Here is a 14,760-nt window from a genome sequence, read left to right on the forward strand (position 1 = left end):
GCCCCGTCTTCCCAAACATGCAGCCTCAAGCTCCCTGACTCCTGAGCAGAATATTCGGCAAGGGGGACTCAAGGGAATGGGGAATGCTCCTTCTCAGAGAGAGGGGTTTTGATTTGTGCCCTGACATAATCTGTGACCTTTTAAGGAGCAGCTGCATGAGCCTTGGCTTATTTATGGGGAATGAGAAGAGTGTGATTGCTCCCGTAATCGTATTTAATGCAGATGGGTATGATGGACTTATTATATTGCAACCAGGCATGGAGAGGAGTGTGTTTCTTTTCTCTCTCTGCTCTGTTTCCATGAGCATTTTCTGTTGAGCTCTTAAACTTGCTTTAAAATAACTATTTCACTTCACGCTGAATGGCCGAGGCCCAGCATATCTCAAAGACTGCCTGAAGCTCCAGGATGAAGATCATGATTTACAACTTTGCTAGTCAGGCAAAGATAATTTTCTACCTGTAGGGTAAAGCTTGTCTGTGTGGGAGACAGAGCTTTCTCAGGGGCTGGTCCAAGATTGTGGCATGAAACTTTCACAGGATCGAAGGACCATCACAAACCACACCACCTTCAGCTGCAATAGCAGTTTTTATCCACCAGGTTTTATTTTGTATTTGTTCTTTTATAATTTAATTTTTTCCCTAGGGCTACCACTGCTGGTACCCTAGTGGCAGCCACCTCCATCTGCAACTGAAACTTGTAAATAAACTTGTGCAGCTGTGTCAAAGACAACTTCTGTGTCGATCTGTCTTTTACAATAATTTCTCGGGGGGGGGGGGGCTACAAATATGTTCTGTGCCAGGCACACAAAAGGTTAATCTGGCCCTGCTTGCAAGCAACTCTATTACTCAGATTTCCAAACTAAAAATATTCACAGGGGATTTGGATGAACTGTGGGGTTGAGGAATTCAAGCCAACCCATTGGAGGGTCCCTCAGCATTAGTTACTGTACATCACTGTAGGGGGGCAACTGCCCCACTCCTAAAAAGATAGGCTGATTGGGTGGGAGCTTTGCTAATCAGGCCACAGCTGACCCCAATAAAAGGGCTGAGGGCAGAGCCTCTCTCTCTGGAGAGAAAAAGACCTAGCTGCCTGAAGGAGCAAGGGTACCTGCAGCTGAGCAGTGCTAGGGAAGGGCAAAGGTGCTGGGGAGCTCCAGCCTGGCAACTCCCCAGGCTGAGGCCTTGGGTAAGGCCTAAGAAGGTACTGGGGCTGCAGATGGGCAGCCCGGGGATAGGCAGAGGTAGCTGGTCCAACCCCCTTGCCAATGATGAGTGACCATTATAGATTGCAATTTGCCCCAGTTAGAGGGGGCTAGATGATGACTGGCAGTAGCCACTGAGGCAAGGAGGGTGTAAAGGGTTGGGGGTTCCCCGGGAAGGAAGACCCAGTGTGTGGGGGTAAGGGGCACCGGCGTCCAGGAGGGACACAGAGGCCCTAAGGCAGGCAAGACACCAAACAGCAGAGGACACTCTGAGGCTACAAAAGAGCTAATTCCCAAACGACCAGCAGGAGGTGTGACGCCAGTGAGTCATCGCTTCACTACAATCACTAATGCTAGAATGTAGTAAAACTGATGGACACAAGTAGTACCTTCAGACCAAGGATCTTAAAGCACTTGTAAAATAAGGTAATTTACCCTTCTTTGTAAAGTAGAAAAGATGGAGGCACAGAATTTAAGATGACTAAGCAAGACAATAGCTGAGTGAGGAAAAGAAGCAGCCATGTCTCCTAAACGCCCTCTCTCTCATTCTAAAGAGCAGATAGCAATAGATCCCCATCCACTGCAAAATATAAGACAGAGAACCTGTTTTAGCATGTTAACAGAGGAGATAGTGAGAGACTCCAAGAGGGCCCATCTACAAGATGGACTAAAAACCAGCTAAAATTAACCTCACTTTTTTTTTTTTTTTTTAAAAGAGACATTATTTGCAGAAGAGTAACTCCCCTACTGGAAAAGTAGAGGCATTTATTCCTAGTCTTACTTACCCATGCAGATGTGGTTATATCAAACCCATTGCTTCTTAGTGAGATATGTATAAAGAAAAACCCAGCCATAGTTACAAACTTTCTCACTCTGAACAATAATGGAGTCAATAGCTCCATCATACCTGCTATAATCCCCACAGACAAAGTGAACGAGATACAGTTGCAATGGTGTCAGCCCCATGACAAAATGTCATCTTACCTTCCTGTCTTATGCTAAGTTGTAAAATAGTGACCAGCTGAGGACAATTTATGGGGACTTAATTAGTATAAAGCAAAGTCTAGGGAGAATTAATGTGAATCAAAACTGAACATGTAAAATACTGACAACCTTTACTCCATGCTTAATGCCGTCCCATGAGTCGTAGGATGTTGGCTGATAAGTTCTCAGTATCAGCCTTCACTAATATACTTGTGAAACAATGTTTCCAAAGCAGGAACTAACTTGACAAATGAAGACCAGACAAACGCATACAACAAAAAAGAGTAAGAAAGCAAGCATGTCAAATATTCAACACATTTTGAACAGTGATCATATATAATATTTTTACTAGAGAAAAATTAAAAGCGCTGTAGAATAGCGGAAGCTGCTAGGACTCTCCTTGGGTTTAAAAAAAAAGTCTTGAGGCATTTATACTGTACTCACAACAGTATCAAATTTACCATTAACCCCAATTTTTGCTATCTTGACAGTATGATTTTTATAAAATGCCAAGATGTGCTATGAACAGTGCAAAAACATAAGGTGCATACTTCATCTTTTCGCAAACTGATCGTATCTTGGAGATCTTTCAAAGAGTAAATATTAAAAAAAAAAGTTATTTATTTGTACAAATAATGGACCACTTAATTAAAAGGAGGGCTTAACAGGTCACAAAATTTACTAGCTCATGCACATCTACTCATCTTCCCTTTACTATGATAGTGATTAAAAACAGACTAATGATATTTTTTTTACTCCCAATAGTCCAACCACTACATTCACCTTGGGCTAGTGGATTTGCAGAGCACTCTCTTTGGTGCTAAGCTAGTCCCCCCACAGCAGGCTCTATCTCGAATTCCATAGAGACAAACTTAAAGGAAGACTGCCTGCCTGTGGATCCTATATCTTCACCAACCAACACCAGAAAACGTAGATTTGGGGAACTAAAATGTTGTATGTTGCAATTTGATCCCTCAAGCTACCCTGTTGCTGAAGGTCAGGCAAAATTTATTCATGTCATAAATGGGGAAAAAAAATCAAAAGCATTTATAAACTGGTTGATTATTTGGAAAACAGCAGCTTGAATTGCAAACGCATGCTCCTACAATATAAAGGTTTGTAGCCCTGAATTTGGAATAGCACAAGTCGTATAGCTCTAAGTGAATTCTGCAATTTATGGGAACTTGTTTGGGACAAGACTTTTATCACCCCAATATACTCTGTAAATATCACACAGAAATATTTGACAGATGAAGTGAGCTGTAGCTCACGAAAGCTCATGCTCAAATAAATTCGTTAGTCTCTAAGGTGCCACAAGTACTCCTTTTCTTTTTTAGAAATATTTGAGAAATTTTCTTTTTCTAAAATGGCACGTAAGCCATAAATTGGATTTCACATCTTAGTTTATATTCCTGACAGTTAAGGGGCAAGTTCACTGCTGGCATAATTGGACTCAACTTCATTGAATGTGGCCCATAAACCTATGCTTGAACAACAAAAGTTACATTCTTTGAAGTATCCATCATTCTAAAGTAGAAGAGATGCAGTGAAAGGCCCATATGTCTTTATATTCTAAATCAGTGGTTTTCAACCTGTGGTAATCAGATCCATGAGGGGGTCTTCAGACTATGTCTAATGGGACTGCGAAAAGTGATGAGGAAAATAAAGTTTCAGATTCCAGAAAAGGCATTCTGTTTTCCCAATTGATCAAAAGTATGTGAATAGCTCCACATCCGTGTTTTGACCTGTAAGCGTTGCTGTTATCAAAGGGTGCTAAACTGTGGGCTTCTTTCTCACGCTGCGTCAAATGCCATGCCGAGCATATGCAACGTTTATAGTTGAATTCTATTCAGTCAGTTTTCAGTCTAAGACTTCTACGGTAGCAGTCTGCAGACCACAGGCTGAATTTCCAAAGGAGGTCCGCACCTCATTTCAGAATGTTTTAAGGGTCCGCAAATGAAAAAAGGTTGAAAACTAGTCTTCTAAATAGTAACCCAGCTAACAGATGCTTAAATGTTGCTGATTTGTGTTTGCACTGAAATGGAAGCTTTAACAAAACTCTATTCATTTTTGTATAGATACATAATGCGATGCCTGAATCTCTCTCATAAGGTCTTAGGAAGAGTGTCTGCCATGAAACTGGATTTTTTTCTTTTTTAAATTAAAGGGTCTTTCTGTGATGCATCTACATTCTTCAGACATCACCTCTGCATGAGCCTTCCTTTTCTCTGTTGCTACTTTTAAGCTCCTTGAGCTCTCTTCAGCTCTTTATCCAGGTATCTCCTTGGCTTCTGACGCGTCTCTTACCTTTTTTAGGCTCTCTTCTACTTCTTTGCACATCATGCTGTTACTGTCAGTTCAGCTTCAGAACAATTTTCAGCCACTTCATTACAAGTGACATAATGTAGTCATTTAACAAAATATTTTTAAGAGGGCTTCTTAAGGCTTTAGAACTGACACTTCGTGAGTCATCTGAACCATAAACCCTGTGACTCAAGATTAATCTAACCTTGTTTTCACAATGAGGGCTCTAGGTTTTAACTAGCACTTACCTTTAGAGCTATGCTACAGGGTTTCCTTTATGTTGTCCTACAAAGTTCTTTCCAATGCTATCCTAAAAAACCGTAAAGTGCAATTAGATGATGTGAAGCACTCTCCCCTGGCAGCACAGCTCACTGGACATCCACCTGTTTCAGAGATAAGCATGCCACAAGGAGCAACTTCCCACTCTTTCCAGCTCCTTACAATTACTGCATGCCTACAGCATGGCATTGACATGGATTTATGTGGGCTCAAGAGAAGAGGGAGCATATTATGTTGGCTCTTCTCCTCCTTTTCTGCTACTTTTGGGGATTTTTCCTCCTCCCTTCTATTTGCTTGCCTCCAGCCCTCACAACTGCAATACGTAGTTTATTTTATTGCATTGGGTCTCAGCATGAAGTATGATATTTACTAAACTTGGAGCTGCTCTTTGATTAAAGATATTTTTGTGTAATTCATTTGCTTACTCACAAAAACTCTGCAAAGTTATTTGCGTAGTCAAAGAATGTTTTCAGAGATAAGGCTTTGCTGGAGTTAATGTAATCCTTTCAGTTAAAAAAAGGTTTTATGCTAAATAAAGACCTTGGTCCAACTCTGGGCTAGTCTTTTAGTAGTCTTGCTACCTGTGCTATGCTTCCACAGTTGGGATAAGCAGGGTGTTTAAGCTAGAGTTCCCTCAAAATCAAGTGATACAGGTTCCTGGCCTCTCAGTTCTGAAACTCACTTCCTCTCCTGTTCTGAGGTCGCCCAAACAAGTTATTTTTGTGAGGCGCATTTTGGGGGGCTGGGGACACATAGCAGGAATGTTGACTAACGCATGGAATTCAGCGGGTAAAGCTGGTGAGGAAAAAATTCAGACTCATTTTCCAATGGAAAATGGAGTTCCATTTAAATTGAAACTCTTCACAAGATTAGTTTCAATTTTGCAGAAGTTTCATTTTGGAACAAAAAAATCAAAACATTCTGACAACGGCGAAACATCTTATTTCAGCATTTTCAGAATAAAACATTTTAATTTTTGTTTTGAAGCTTAACGCAATTTGAAACAAAGTCAAATTACACAGTATAAAATAAAAGTCCAAGTTGAAACAAAAGGTCGCAACTACCCTGAAACAAAAAAAGCTTAGCAATTTTCCTTTGTGGAGAATTTTGAGAGTGTTGTTCTGATTTGAAATGAAACTAAATTTCAAAATCCTTCGCAAATCGAACGGTCATCCTTCAGCCAGCGCTAGATAGAAGATGGAATACTTTTCCTTTGCTGCAAGGCCTAATTAGTTACTGATGGTCAAAGTTATTAGTTTTGTGTTTAGGGCCCCACTCCTGAAGAGACACGTATTCCTGAAGAGATAAGTATTCACACTAACTTCAATGAGGCTGCTTGCATGAGTAAAATTAAGCACATACACAAGTGTATAAGAATCTGGTTTTCCATTTGATGTGTAAGTGCCAATGGCACCTAAGCCCATATCCTCAAGAGGTATTTATATGCCTAACTCCACTTGAAACCAACAGGAGTTAGAAGCCTACAGAGCTCTGAAGATCTGGACTGTACATTCTAGGATAGATGCCTTTTTGGACAGTTGCTTACAAATGTGAAGTAAAATAACAGCCTTTTTCATAAGTGATGAGAACTTGAAATGCTAACTGAAGTCAGCAGGCACTACAAGTGCTCAGCATCTCTGAAAAACTAAATAAATTGCTGACCTGCAACATACAGATCCAAAACCTGCAAGCCCTTATTCACCGAACTAATCCTTAATTGCTAGACCAATGAGACTACTGAGGCAAGGGCTGGCAGGGTCAAGTCCTATTTTTCTAGCAGTGACTCAATCAGTACAGTGAATTCTTGGAGGGCAGAGTGGGGGGCATTATTAGTTCTCTTACTCTTGAAGAAAGATCATAGTAAGAGTACACAATGTCAAACGCAGAACTGTGATAAGCTCATATGTACAATGCTTTGAATATGTAATAATTTATGCAGAACTAATCCCTCCTAACAACTGAAAATATGACACTCGTGAGGTATACACAACTTTAAATCATCATGGAGGGACCATGTAGTTTTAACTTGTCTAACTGAATTTTTATTAGACAATAAAAATCATATCATGCCTGTGTGTTCATTCTAATCGAGCCCATAGAGCCACTGGCCCCAAAGGTCCTTTTCATACTATACTCCACTTGTGCACATTTGGAAAACGTTTCTTAGATGCTTCATGCAATAATTACAACGATATTAAGACAATTGATTTTACAACATTCTTTGTATTTTACTCTGAATTTTTATATTAACTGGTTTTATTTTTTAAAAATCTAATATCAGTGTTAACAGTGAAGTTAAACTACAATAAAGGTTATTTTTTTCCATAATATCTTCACTGACAGCTCTGCCTAATATTTTTTCATCTCTACATGCAGGTGTCCTTTATTGCCTAATAAGGGCTGTATTCAACCACTCTGAAAACTATTTCCTGTTACGTTATATTAAAGTTTATAATTAAGTAATATCCCCATGCCATTACACATTTTATCAAAAGATAATATAGCATGACTTCAGTTGTGTGTCCAGAGCTGAGGGTACATAATAATGTCAAAGTTAATTGCCTCGCAGAAGACACCCCGATGAAGGAAATCATTACTATTGCACAAACATGGTATTGAAATGAGTTCACATATTGATACTTTCTAAGTTATTTTATCGTTAGTGCTTAATACTAATAGACTCACAGAAAAAATCCACCAGAACAATCTGAATATTCCAGTGAGCTTCTCACATGAGTTTACAGAACAACAGGAATCAAAAAAGCTTAGTCCATATTATAACTGAAAAGGCAGCTATTAAGCCACATTACTTTTAATGAAAAAAACTGGTCACTAACTTAACAAAATGTATTAAAAGTGATTCTGTTTTTTTCAAGAGGAACCTGGGCAAGACACTTTGTTTTAAAAAATATTCTGATGTAAATATCACACATAATGGACATCCATTAGGATCAACTAATTTTATTTTCTTAGAATGTGCATTAAGCATTAAAGGTTTGAGTGAATTCGCTATTATTCCAAGATCTTCTGCACTGCTGGCTTGGATGATTTCAACTGGCGGGGGAAAGGTGGGGGGAATAAGGACACCACTTTTGGTTAACTTTAAAAAAATCACTATTGTTACAAAAACAACTAAAATGGTTATAACAAATATTAAAAAGACATTTTCCTCCTATATATTGCCCCCACTTAGTTTGCTTTGTTCATTTAACAGAACTTTATATACAGTTTTCTCTGTGTAGGTTTTCATCTCCTGTGACAGACTTTTTTTTAAAAAATTGGAAAATGTGATTGTAAAACCACAAAACTCAGCATGTGAGTGTAGTGTTGGAAACTACTTTCAGTTCATTATTGAAATGGTCTTTATTTCAAGTTGACAGTGTCCCTTTAATTTACTGTTCTTTATCTACGGGAGCTAGACAAAACCCTAACAAACCCACTTCCTCTACAAACATATAAGCAAAAGATCTTCACCTGCAATTGCTCAGAGCATTGGCAAGGGAGTACCAGTTAAAAGATATTTAGAAAACTGGAAAGTATGACAGCCGTTTGGGTGGTTAGAGGAAGGATGTGGGAGGTAAGGAGGCTGCATACAGGCAGGAAAGTAACAAGGTCTCTAAAAGCATTTTCAGTACTCTGTGTTTTTTTACAAACCAGCTCTGTTATTAATCATTCTAAGAAACAGAATGTATCAACATGATTGATGAAAAACTGCACTGTGTTCCCTTGCACTTGACGAAAATCTTCTCCTTAAGCATCAGCCCCATCTCTCTCTCCCTCCCCCATCACTACTGAATGGATGAGGCTATTATGTTCTCATTTTAGAATTAAAGAAATCCACATGGAGCAGCAGCAAGGCAAGTTATTGAGGCAGTAGAAACCAGATTTAACATTATTAAAGAAACTCTGACTACATATATACTGTAGCTTTGCAGATGCAGCAAAATGTTGGCACCCGTGGTGTGGCATTTGGTATCTTTCACTAATCTAAATGTGGCTGGAAAGGAATTGAGAGCAGATCAGCAGCTTCATCTGGAGAGAGAGAAGCCTCAGGGCAGGGAACAGAGAAAAGAAACAAGAAGCAAACCTCCTTTCAAATCCTACCACCCTTGGGCATTTTGTGCCTCGCTTCACTGAAAGGGCCCTTTGTCACACACACAAATCCTATAAAATTTAAGAGGGATTTAAGAGGGTCATTTTATTTATTATTCCTACCTCCCCCTTTTCTCTCCCCTAAATTGCAGCAAAGTAAACCCCTGTGATGAATCTCAGTTACCTCTTTCGAGCTCAGTAACTAATAAAGCCTCAGCCTGCAGTTCAAGAGTTAAAATGGGGGTGGGGATAGCAATGGGACAAAACCAAAAACATGCAAATGGTCCAAAGCAGGAGAAAGGCAGCATGGGTCAGAGCCCAGCTACACACGAGCATCAATTATTAAATGATTACATCATAGTTCGTATTTAGCTCCGCTAGAGAGCTTCAGAGCCACAAAAAAATTAAACAGAAACGTGAATTGATCAAGCCGCACAGCACCATGGGCTCCCCCCCCCCAGCAAGCCTGTTATTTTCTGCCAGAACTCGCTTACCATCGCCCATCATCCTCACCCTCAGCAGGGTCACAACAATCCACCCCCCGGGCCACATGATCACCAGCAACAATAAAGCTTCGGTTTTTCTTGGGGGTAAACTACTACTGGAGGGGGAGCCAAAAACAAACGTTTAAGGAAAAATACATAAAACTGATGGAAGGCGTCTGCATCCGCAGCCTCTCCCCCTCCCCTCCTGGCACCGCTCCCCTTGGCGGGGCTCCAGCCGCACGCCCAGGCCAGGGGGCTCGGGGTGGAGGGCACCTGCAGCAGCGTTGCCCCGACCTCTCCCGAGAAAGCCTCCCACACACCCACCGACACCCACACAAAGGAAACGACACAGCAGCAGCAGCGGCGGCGGCGGCGCAGCAGCATCCCCTCCTCCCCCCAGAAACACCTCTCCCCCCCACCCCCCCGGGCCGCAGCCGGGCCCCCGGGGGTTTCGCTCCCTTACCTGAGGCTCAGCGCGGGGCTGGCGCGGCGAAGCCAGGCTCACAGCATCCCCCTCGCGGCAGGGGGCCCTCCCCAGGTGACTCCTCCCCGCCCGCCAACGCCGGCCCTTCCAGGGACCACGGGGGCGCAGCAAGGAGCGGGGCGAGCTCCGGCGGCTCCGCGCCCAGGCAGCGAAGACCCCGGGAGCCGAGGCAGCGGCGCGCGGGCGGCAGCCGGGGGAGGGAGGGAGACGGGCGGGCAGGGGCGTCGCTCCGACTCGCCGCGTCCTCCCCGCCTCAGCGACAGCGGCGGAGCCCGGCTCCGGCTCCGGCTCCGGCTCTCTCCCCCCCGCCTGACAGATGGCGCAACCGCAGCCGCGCCCCCGGCCAACTCGCGCTGCTTCGCCGGAGCCGGGTCCCCCCACCGCGGGGGCGGCCCGAGACTGGCAGCCCCAGCCGGCCTATGGCGAGGCGCAGCGGCTGGGGAGGGGGGCTGCCGCAGTTATTGGCAGGCGGCGGCAGAGGAGGAGCTGGAGGAGTGCGGTGTATTAGGTTGGGCGCCCCCGGCTTGCAGCGGGGTGGGTGTCTAGGTGGGGCTGGTGCCTTGGCAGAGCGGTAGCATCAGGCACAGCACCCTTCGTTTGCCGGTCGCTCTCCCCTCTGCCCTGCTGTGCTCTGTAATCCCAGCAATGGTCCCTTCCAGCTGCACGCTGACGCCAAGGCTAGGGGCACCTGGGCGTTCTCCAGTCTGACTAGTGATGGTTGGGGGCAGGTAGCAAAGTTCAGAGAAGGTTGGAGCAGTGGGGCTGGAAGTAGCGGTGCTGCCGCACCCCCTGGCTTGAAGTAGTAATAATAAACACCCAACGTATGGTTTCCCTCATCAGCACCCCCACTACAAAAATTGTGCCAACAGCCCTGGGTTGGAGGTTTTAAACCATCCTCTTCTCCCCAGGAAAAATGCAGAAGCTCGGAACTGGGGGCTTGGATAGGCCCATGGTGGCTTTCATGACCCTCTTCAAATCAAAGCTGGATTCTGGACCATCACATATGGTAGGCTTTTGGTTAGGGCCCATCCAGACTTCTAATATTTTGCAATGTGAGGTCACAGTGTTGCCGGCTCTTGATATTTTATTGCTCACTTGAAATATTTGGTGTTTTTCTCAAAGCACGAGCCCCTGGTGTCCAGTGATTATATGAGACTGTGAGTTCCCATTTAGTTTTTAAAACTAGCCTCTTGCGCCATGGTGGCAGAGGAAAATATGAAATAAATGTATCCTAAAGCTCCGAAACAAGAATGAAAAGAAAAATAACACTCTATTCAAACAAACAAACAATTTAGGACATTTGTAGGCTTGGGGTTGGCAATATATAAGAAAATACTATCAGTAAAATGTACCAGTACTGTGGTTATAACCATTTTCATTTATTTTAATTATAATTAATGGTAAATATTTAGCACTTATATAATGCCTTTCCTCCAAGGATCACAAAGCACTTTCCAGAGATGGATATTACTAGGTTATGAATTCTTCCAGACTGAGTTTGTGTCTATTTTTATGTCATACGTATGTATGAACACGTAGCACAGGTTCCCCTTCCCCACCCTGCTCTTGACTGGGGCTTCCAGGAAGTACAGTAGTGTAAATAAACACACAAGAATTTTGTTTTGGTTGAATAAGGACACACTTCACCAAACATGGAAACAACAAATGAAGGGAAAAGTCTCCTGTGTTCCTTGCCACTTCCACATTGCCTACTACACTGTCACCAACACTCCAACATTCCGTAAGGCTTTCACTTCCACCTCCAACACCTATTGAAAAGCAATATGTATCCCAACTTCAAACTTGCATTATAAAGCAAAACCTTAACAGTAACCTCAGATGCTCGTTTGTTTCAACAGATGAGTACATCTGACTGTCACGCATTCATTATATTTGAGAGGTTATTCTCCCTTAACATTGCTGAGGTCACCATTAAGATTCTCTGGGTGAGGGATGAAATACAGAAGGGGGGGAGGAAAGAAAATAAGAGACAAGATCTGCAGGAATAATTTATTTAAAATTTGTATTATATTTAATAAGACTGCACCCTCTAAATTTTTCCTCTCGGGTTTCTGATATTTAACTCAGTGAAGCATTTGATCTTGTTGATTTATGATGTCAAAAGAATTTCTTGATGGAATTATAGTCTTAATATGTTCAACTGAGAGCTTATTTCCTATCAGGCTGCCCACAGCAGTGTGATTACAACAAGAACACTTCAGCTTCCTGGATTTCTGTAGAGATTGTTTTTGTCTGTTCATTTTAATTCAGGACCTTGATGTGCACATATAGTGACTTTGTATGTGAAGCTCCTTTTGAAACCAATGGGAGTTCATGGCACAACGTGGGGACAATGTTGGGCCACAGCTGGGCAAAAAAATTTGAACAAAACTGTTTTTTGCCAAAAAATGCAGATTCGGATGAACCAAAACATTTAACAAATTCATGTGGACTCAAACTGATATTTTTTCAGAACTGCCAGTGAACGGAAAAATCAGTTATTTGCACAACTTTATATGGGGCCTACAATGTTGTTGCTGAAGTTATAATTTGAATACAGAAGCATGAACAAACAAACAAAAATTCTCAGGATTTTAAGTGACCGTTCAAATTCCTTCCCAGTCTCAGTTAAACCAGTACTTAATATGACTTTTCTATCTTTAGGCCTGGTCTATACTTTAAAGTTTTAAGAGCATAGCTATGAACATAGTAATGCATATGAAAAAAAACCCCATACCCCAGTCTATATAGGTAGGCTGGCAAATACCCTAGTGTAGATACAGTTATACTGGCAAAAAAAGTCCTTTTGCCAGTAGAGCTTCTGTTGCTCGGGGAACTGGTGAAAACTATAGTCGTAAAAAACCTCTTTGTCTGTATAAACTCCATTTCTGCTAAGAAAGTTTGGTAGTAGAGTTATTCCAGCAAACCCATTTTTGTGTAGACACAGCCTTTACTTTTACCGAGTTTATAAACATTAACAAGGAAGTTGAACTAATATAGAAGAGAAACAAATACAATGAAAAACAGGTAAACAATAGATGCAATCTTAATCTTAAACTCTAAGGGCTATATTATGGCTCTAAATTAGTGTTAGTGTGGGGGAACTGTGGAGATGCAGTCTCAGAAATATTGGGTGAAATCCTGGTTCTGTTGAACTCAACAGCAAAATTCCCATTGACTTCCAGGAGGCCAAGATTTCATCCATTGTACCCGAGGCAGGCACAGTGCTTCAAGGACGTGTGTGTGTGTGGGGGGGTCAAGTACGGGTTAGGGGGGCACAGAACTCATCTGGCCCCAGGCCGGGGCGGGAGATGACAGCTCCTCCGGCCCTGGGACTGTGGGGAAGATCCAGGTCCTCTGGCTGCCAGGGAGAGTAAGATCCACTGGCCACGGGGGGAGGGGAGGAAAGCCTGCTCCACCCGTCATGGGGCTGCAGCAGGGAGAACCAGCTCCTCCTGCTGCCAGGAGAGAGTGAGCTCCTCTAACTGTGGAGGTGGAGGGGGGGAGAGCCAGCTCTTCTAGCTGTGGGGGTGGGGGGAAGGGGAGAGCCAGCTCTTCCGGTCACAGAGGACACAGAAAATTCCCCTCCAAAAGTAGCCAAATTTTTATTCCTATGCATGCCCCTGCTTTGAAGAGTTGCAGTGGTTGCTTTTCTTTCCAGTAGCAGTCTAGCTTTGCTGTGCTAAAGCAATGTGGAAGAAGAGTAGAACTATGGCCCTGCTAGCTTTGGGGATTCCAGTGAAGCTTGATCTCAGGCAATGCAATGACAGGGTTTATGCCTGGCCCCTACAAAGTTGTTCAAGCTGAAGCCTTCTTGTGTCCTGTCTCCTAAACCTCCATCCTTGCGCACTCAGGGAGGGCCATGCACAATCTTAACTCTCCAAAAGTTAATAGATCTTGGATGCTACAGCAATTAATCAATAGGCCAAATGCCCTCTTCCCCGCGTGGTGTGGAGTGGAGCAAAACACATACCATTTTTTATTTTAATTTATATTTTAAAAAAAGAAGAATGCCTATCCCAGGCTTTATGTGCTTATGCTTTGAATTAAAAATATGACTGCATAAAGAAAATAAAACAAAACCAGTTTCTCTTCATCCCAAACCAGAAACCAACCAACCAGTCAATGAAAGCAGACCCGAACAATACCACATCAGCCACAAGCCTGGGTAAATAGATTTGCTTGGCTATGTGCCCCTGAAAGTTAAATGATTTGGGCAAGTACAACCAAAAGGCATGAGGGGGAGGGTAGTTCCAAAATTGAACAGCCAACTGCCTCATTCTTGCATCCTGAGGAGTTACTGTGGTAATTCTTTATGGCAACTCCAGACTATCCTAGGGCTATAGAAACAAGCACTATCCCAGTGAGTTGCCTCCCTACTGAAGTGCCACTGCTGGAGAGGGAAGATTTGGTGGAGAGTTGCTTCTTGAAATGGTCTAGCTGTCAGAAGCAGGTAGCTGGCCTAATATACACATTCAATTGCTGTTAGCCCCTGGCCTCCACCACTATTGTGACATCAAGACATCTACCTTTAGGAGTCATTGGGGAGATCTGAGAGGAGTCCTCCACCTTTTATTTATTTCAAAAAGGACAGCTACATAATTTGCACAGCAGCTCTCATTTGTCCCTACAGGGTCACTTGAACCAAAAACAACAACATATTCAGGTTGCTTCCAGTCCCAAGAGACCAATCACTTATCCTAGATCAATTGGCACCCTAGATCTTACACCAAAGACAATGCCTGTAATCAATCCTGTAATAAATGAGAGTTATTTTCAGGCTAAAGCAAGCAAACGTGTACACACAAATGAGTTGTCACCCATGATTCCCAAAAATGACAGAGATATGGTAATCTGCCAATTCAAAATGTCTTTTAGGATGGACTCTGGAGTAACCTCTGGTGGTTGCTGTGAGAGTTCAAACAGCAAAG

The 14,760-nt window shown here is 42.8% G+C and overlaps 1 protein-coding gene across 4 annotated transcripts in view; it reads right to left on the reverse strand.

Moving 5' to 3' along the window:
• FYN (FYN proto-oncogene, Src family tyrosine kinase) overlaps positions 1 to 10,094 on the reverse strand; it is a 180,587-nt gene extending 170,493 nt beyond the window's left edge. For 3 of the 4 annotated variants that reach the window (XM_077812956.1, XM_077812962.1, XM_077812952.1), the window contains exon 1: positions 9,809 to 10,094. The gene's annotated coding sequence lies outside the window, so the exon portion shown is untranslated. Of the gene's footprint in view, positions 1 to 9,354; positions 9,377 to 9,808 lie in introns of those variants that run through there. The other variant, XM_077812954.1, reaches the window with a different exon arrangement.
• Between the last annotated feature and the right edge of the window lie 4,666 nt (positions 10,095 to 14,760).

This window comes from Eretmochelys imbricata, chromosome 3 (assembly GCF_965152235.1).
Source record: "Eretmochelys imbricata isolate rEreImb1 chromosome 3, rEreImb1.hap1, whole genome shotgun sequence".
NCBI lineage: Eukaryota > Metazoa > Chordata > Testudines > Cheloniidae > Eretmochelys > Eretmochelys imbricata.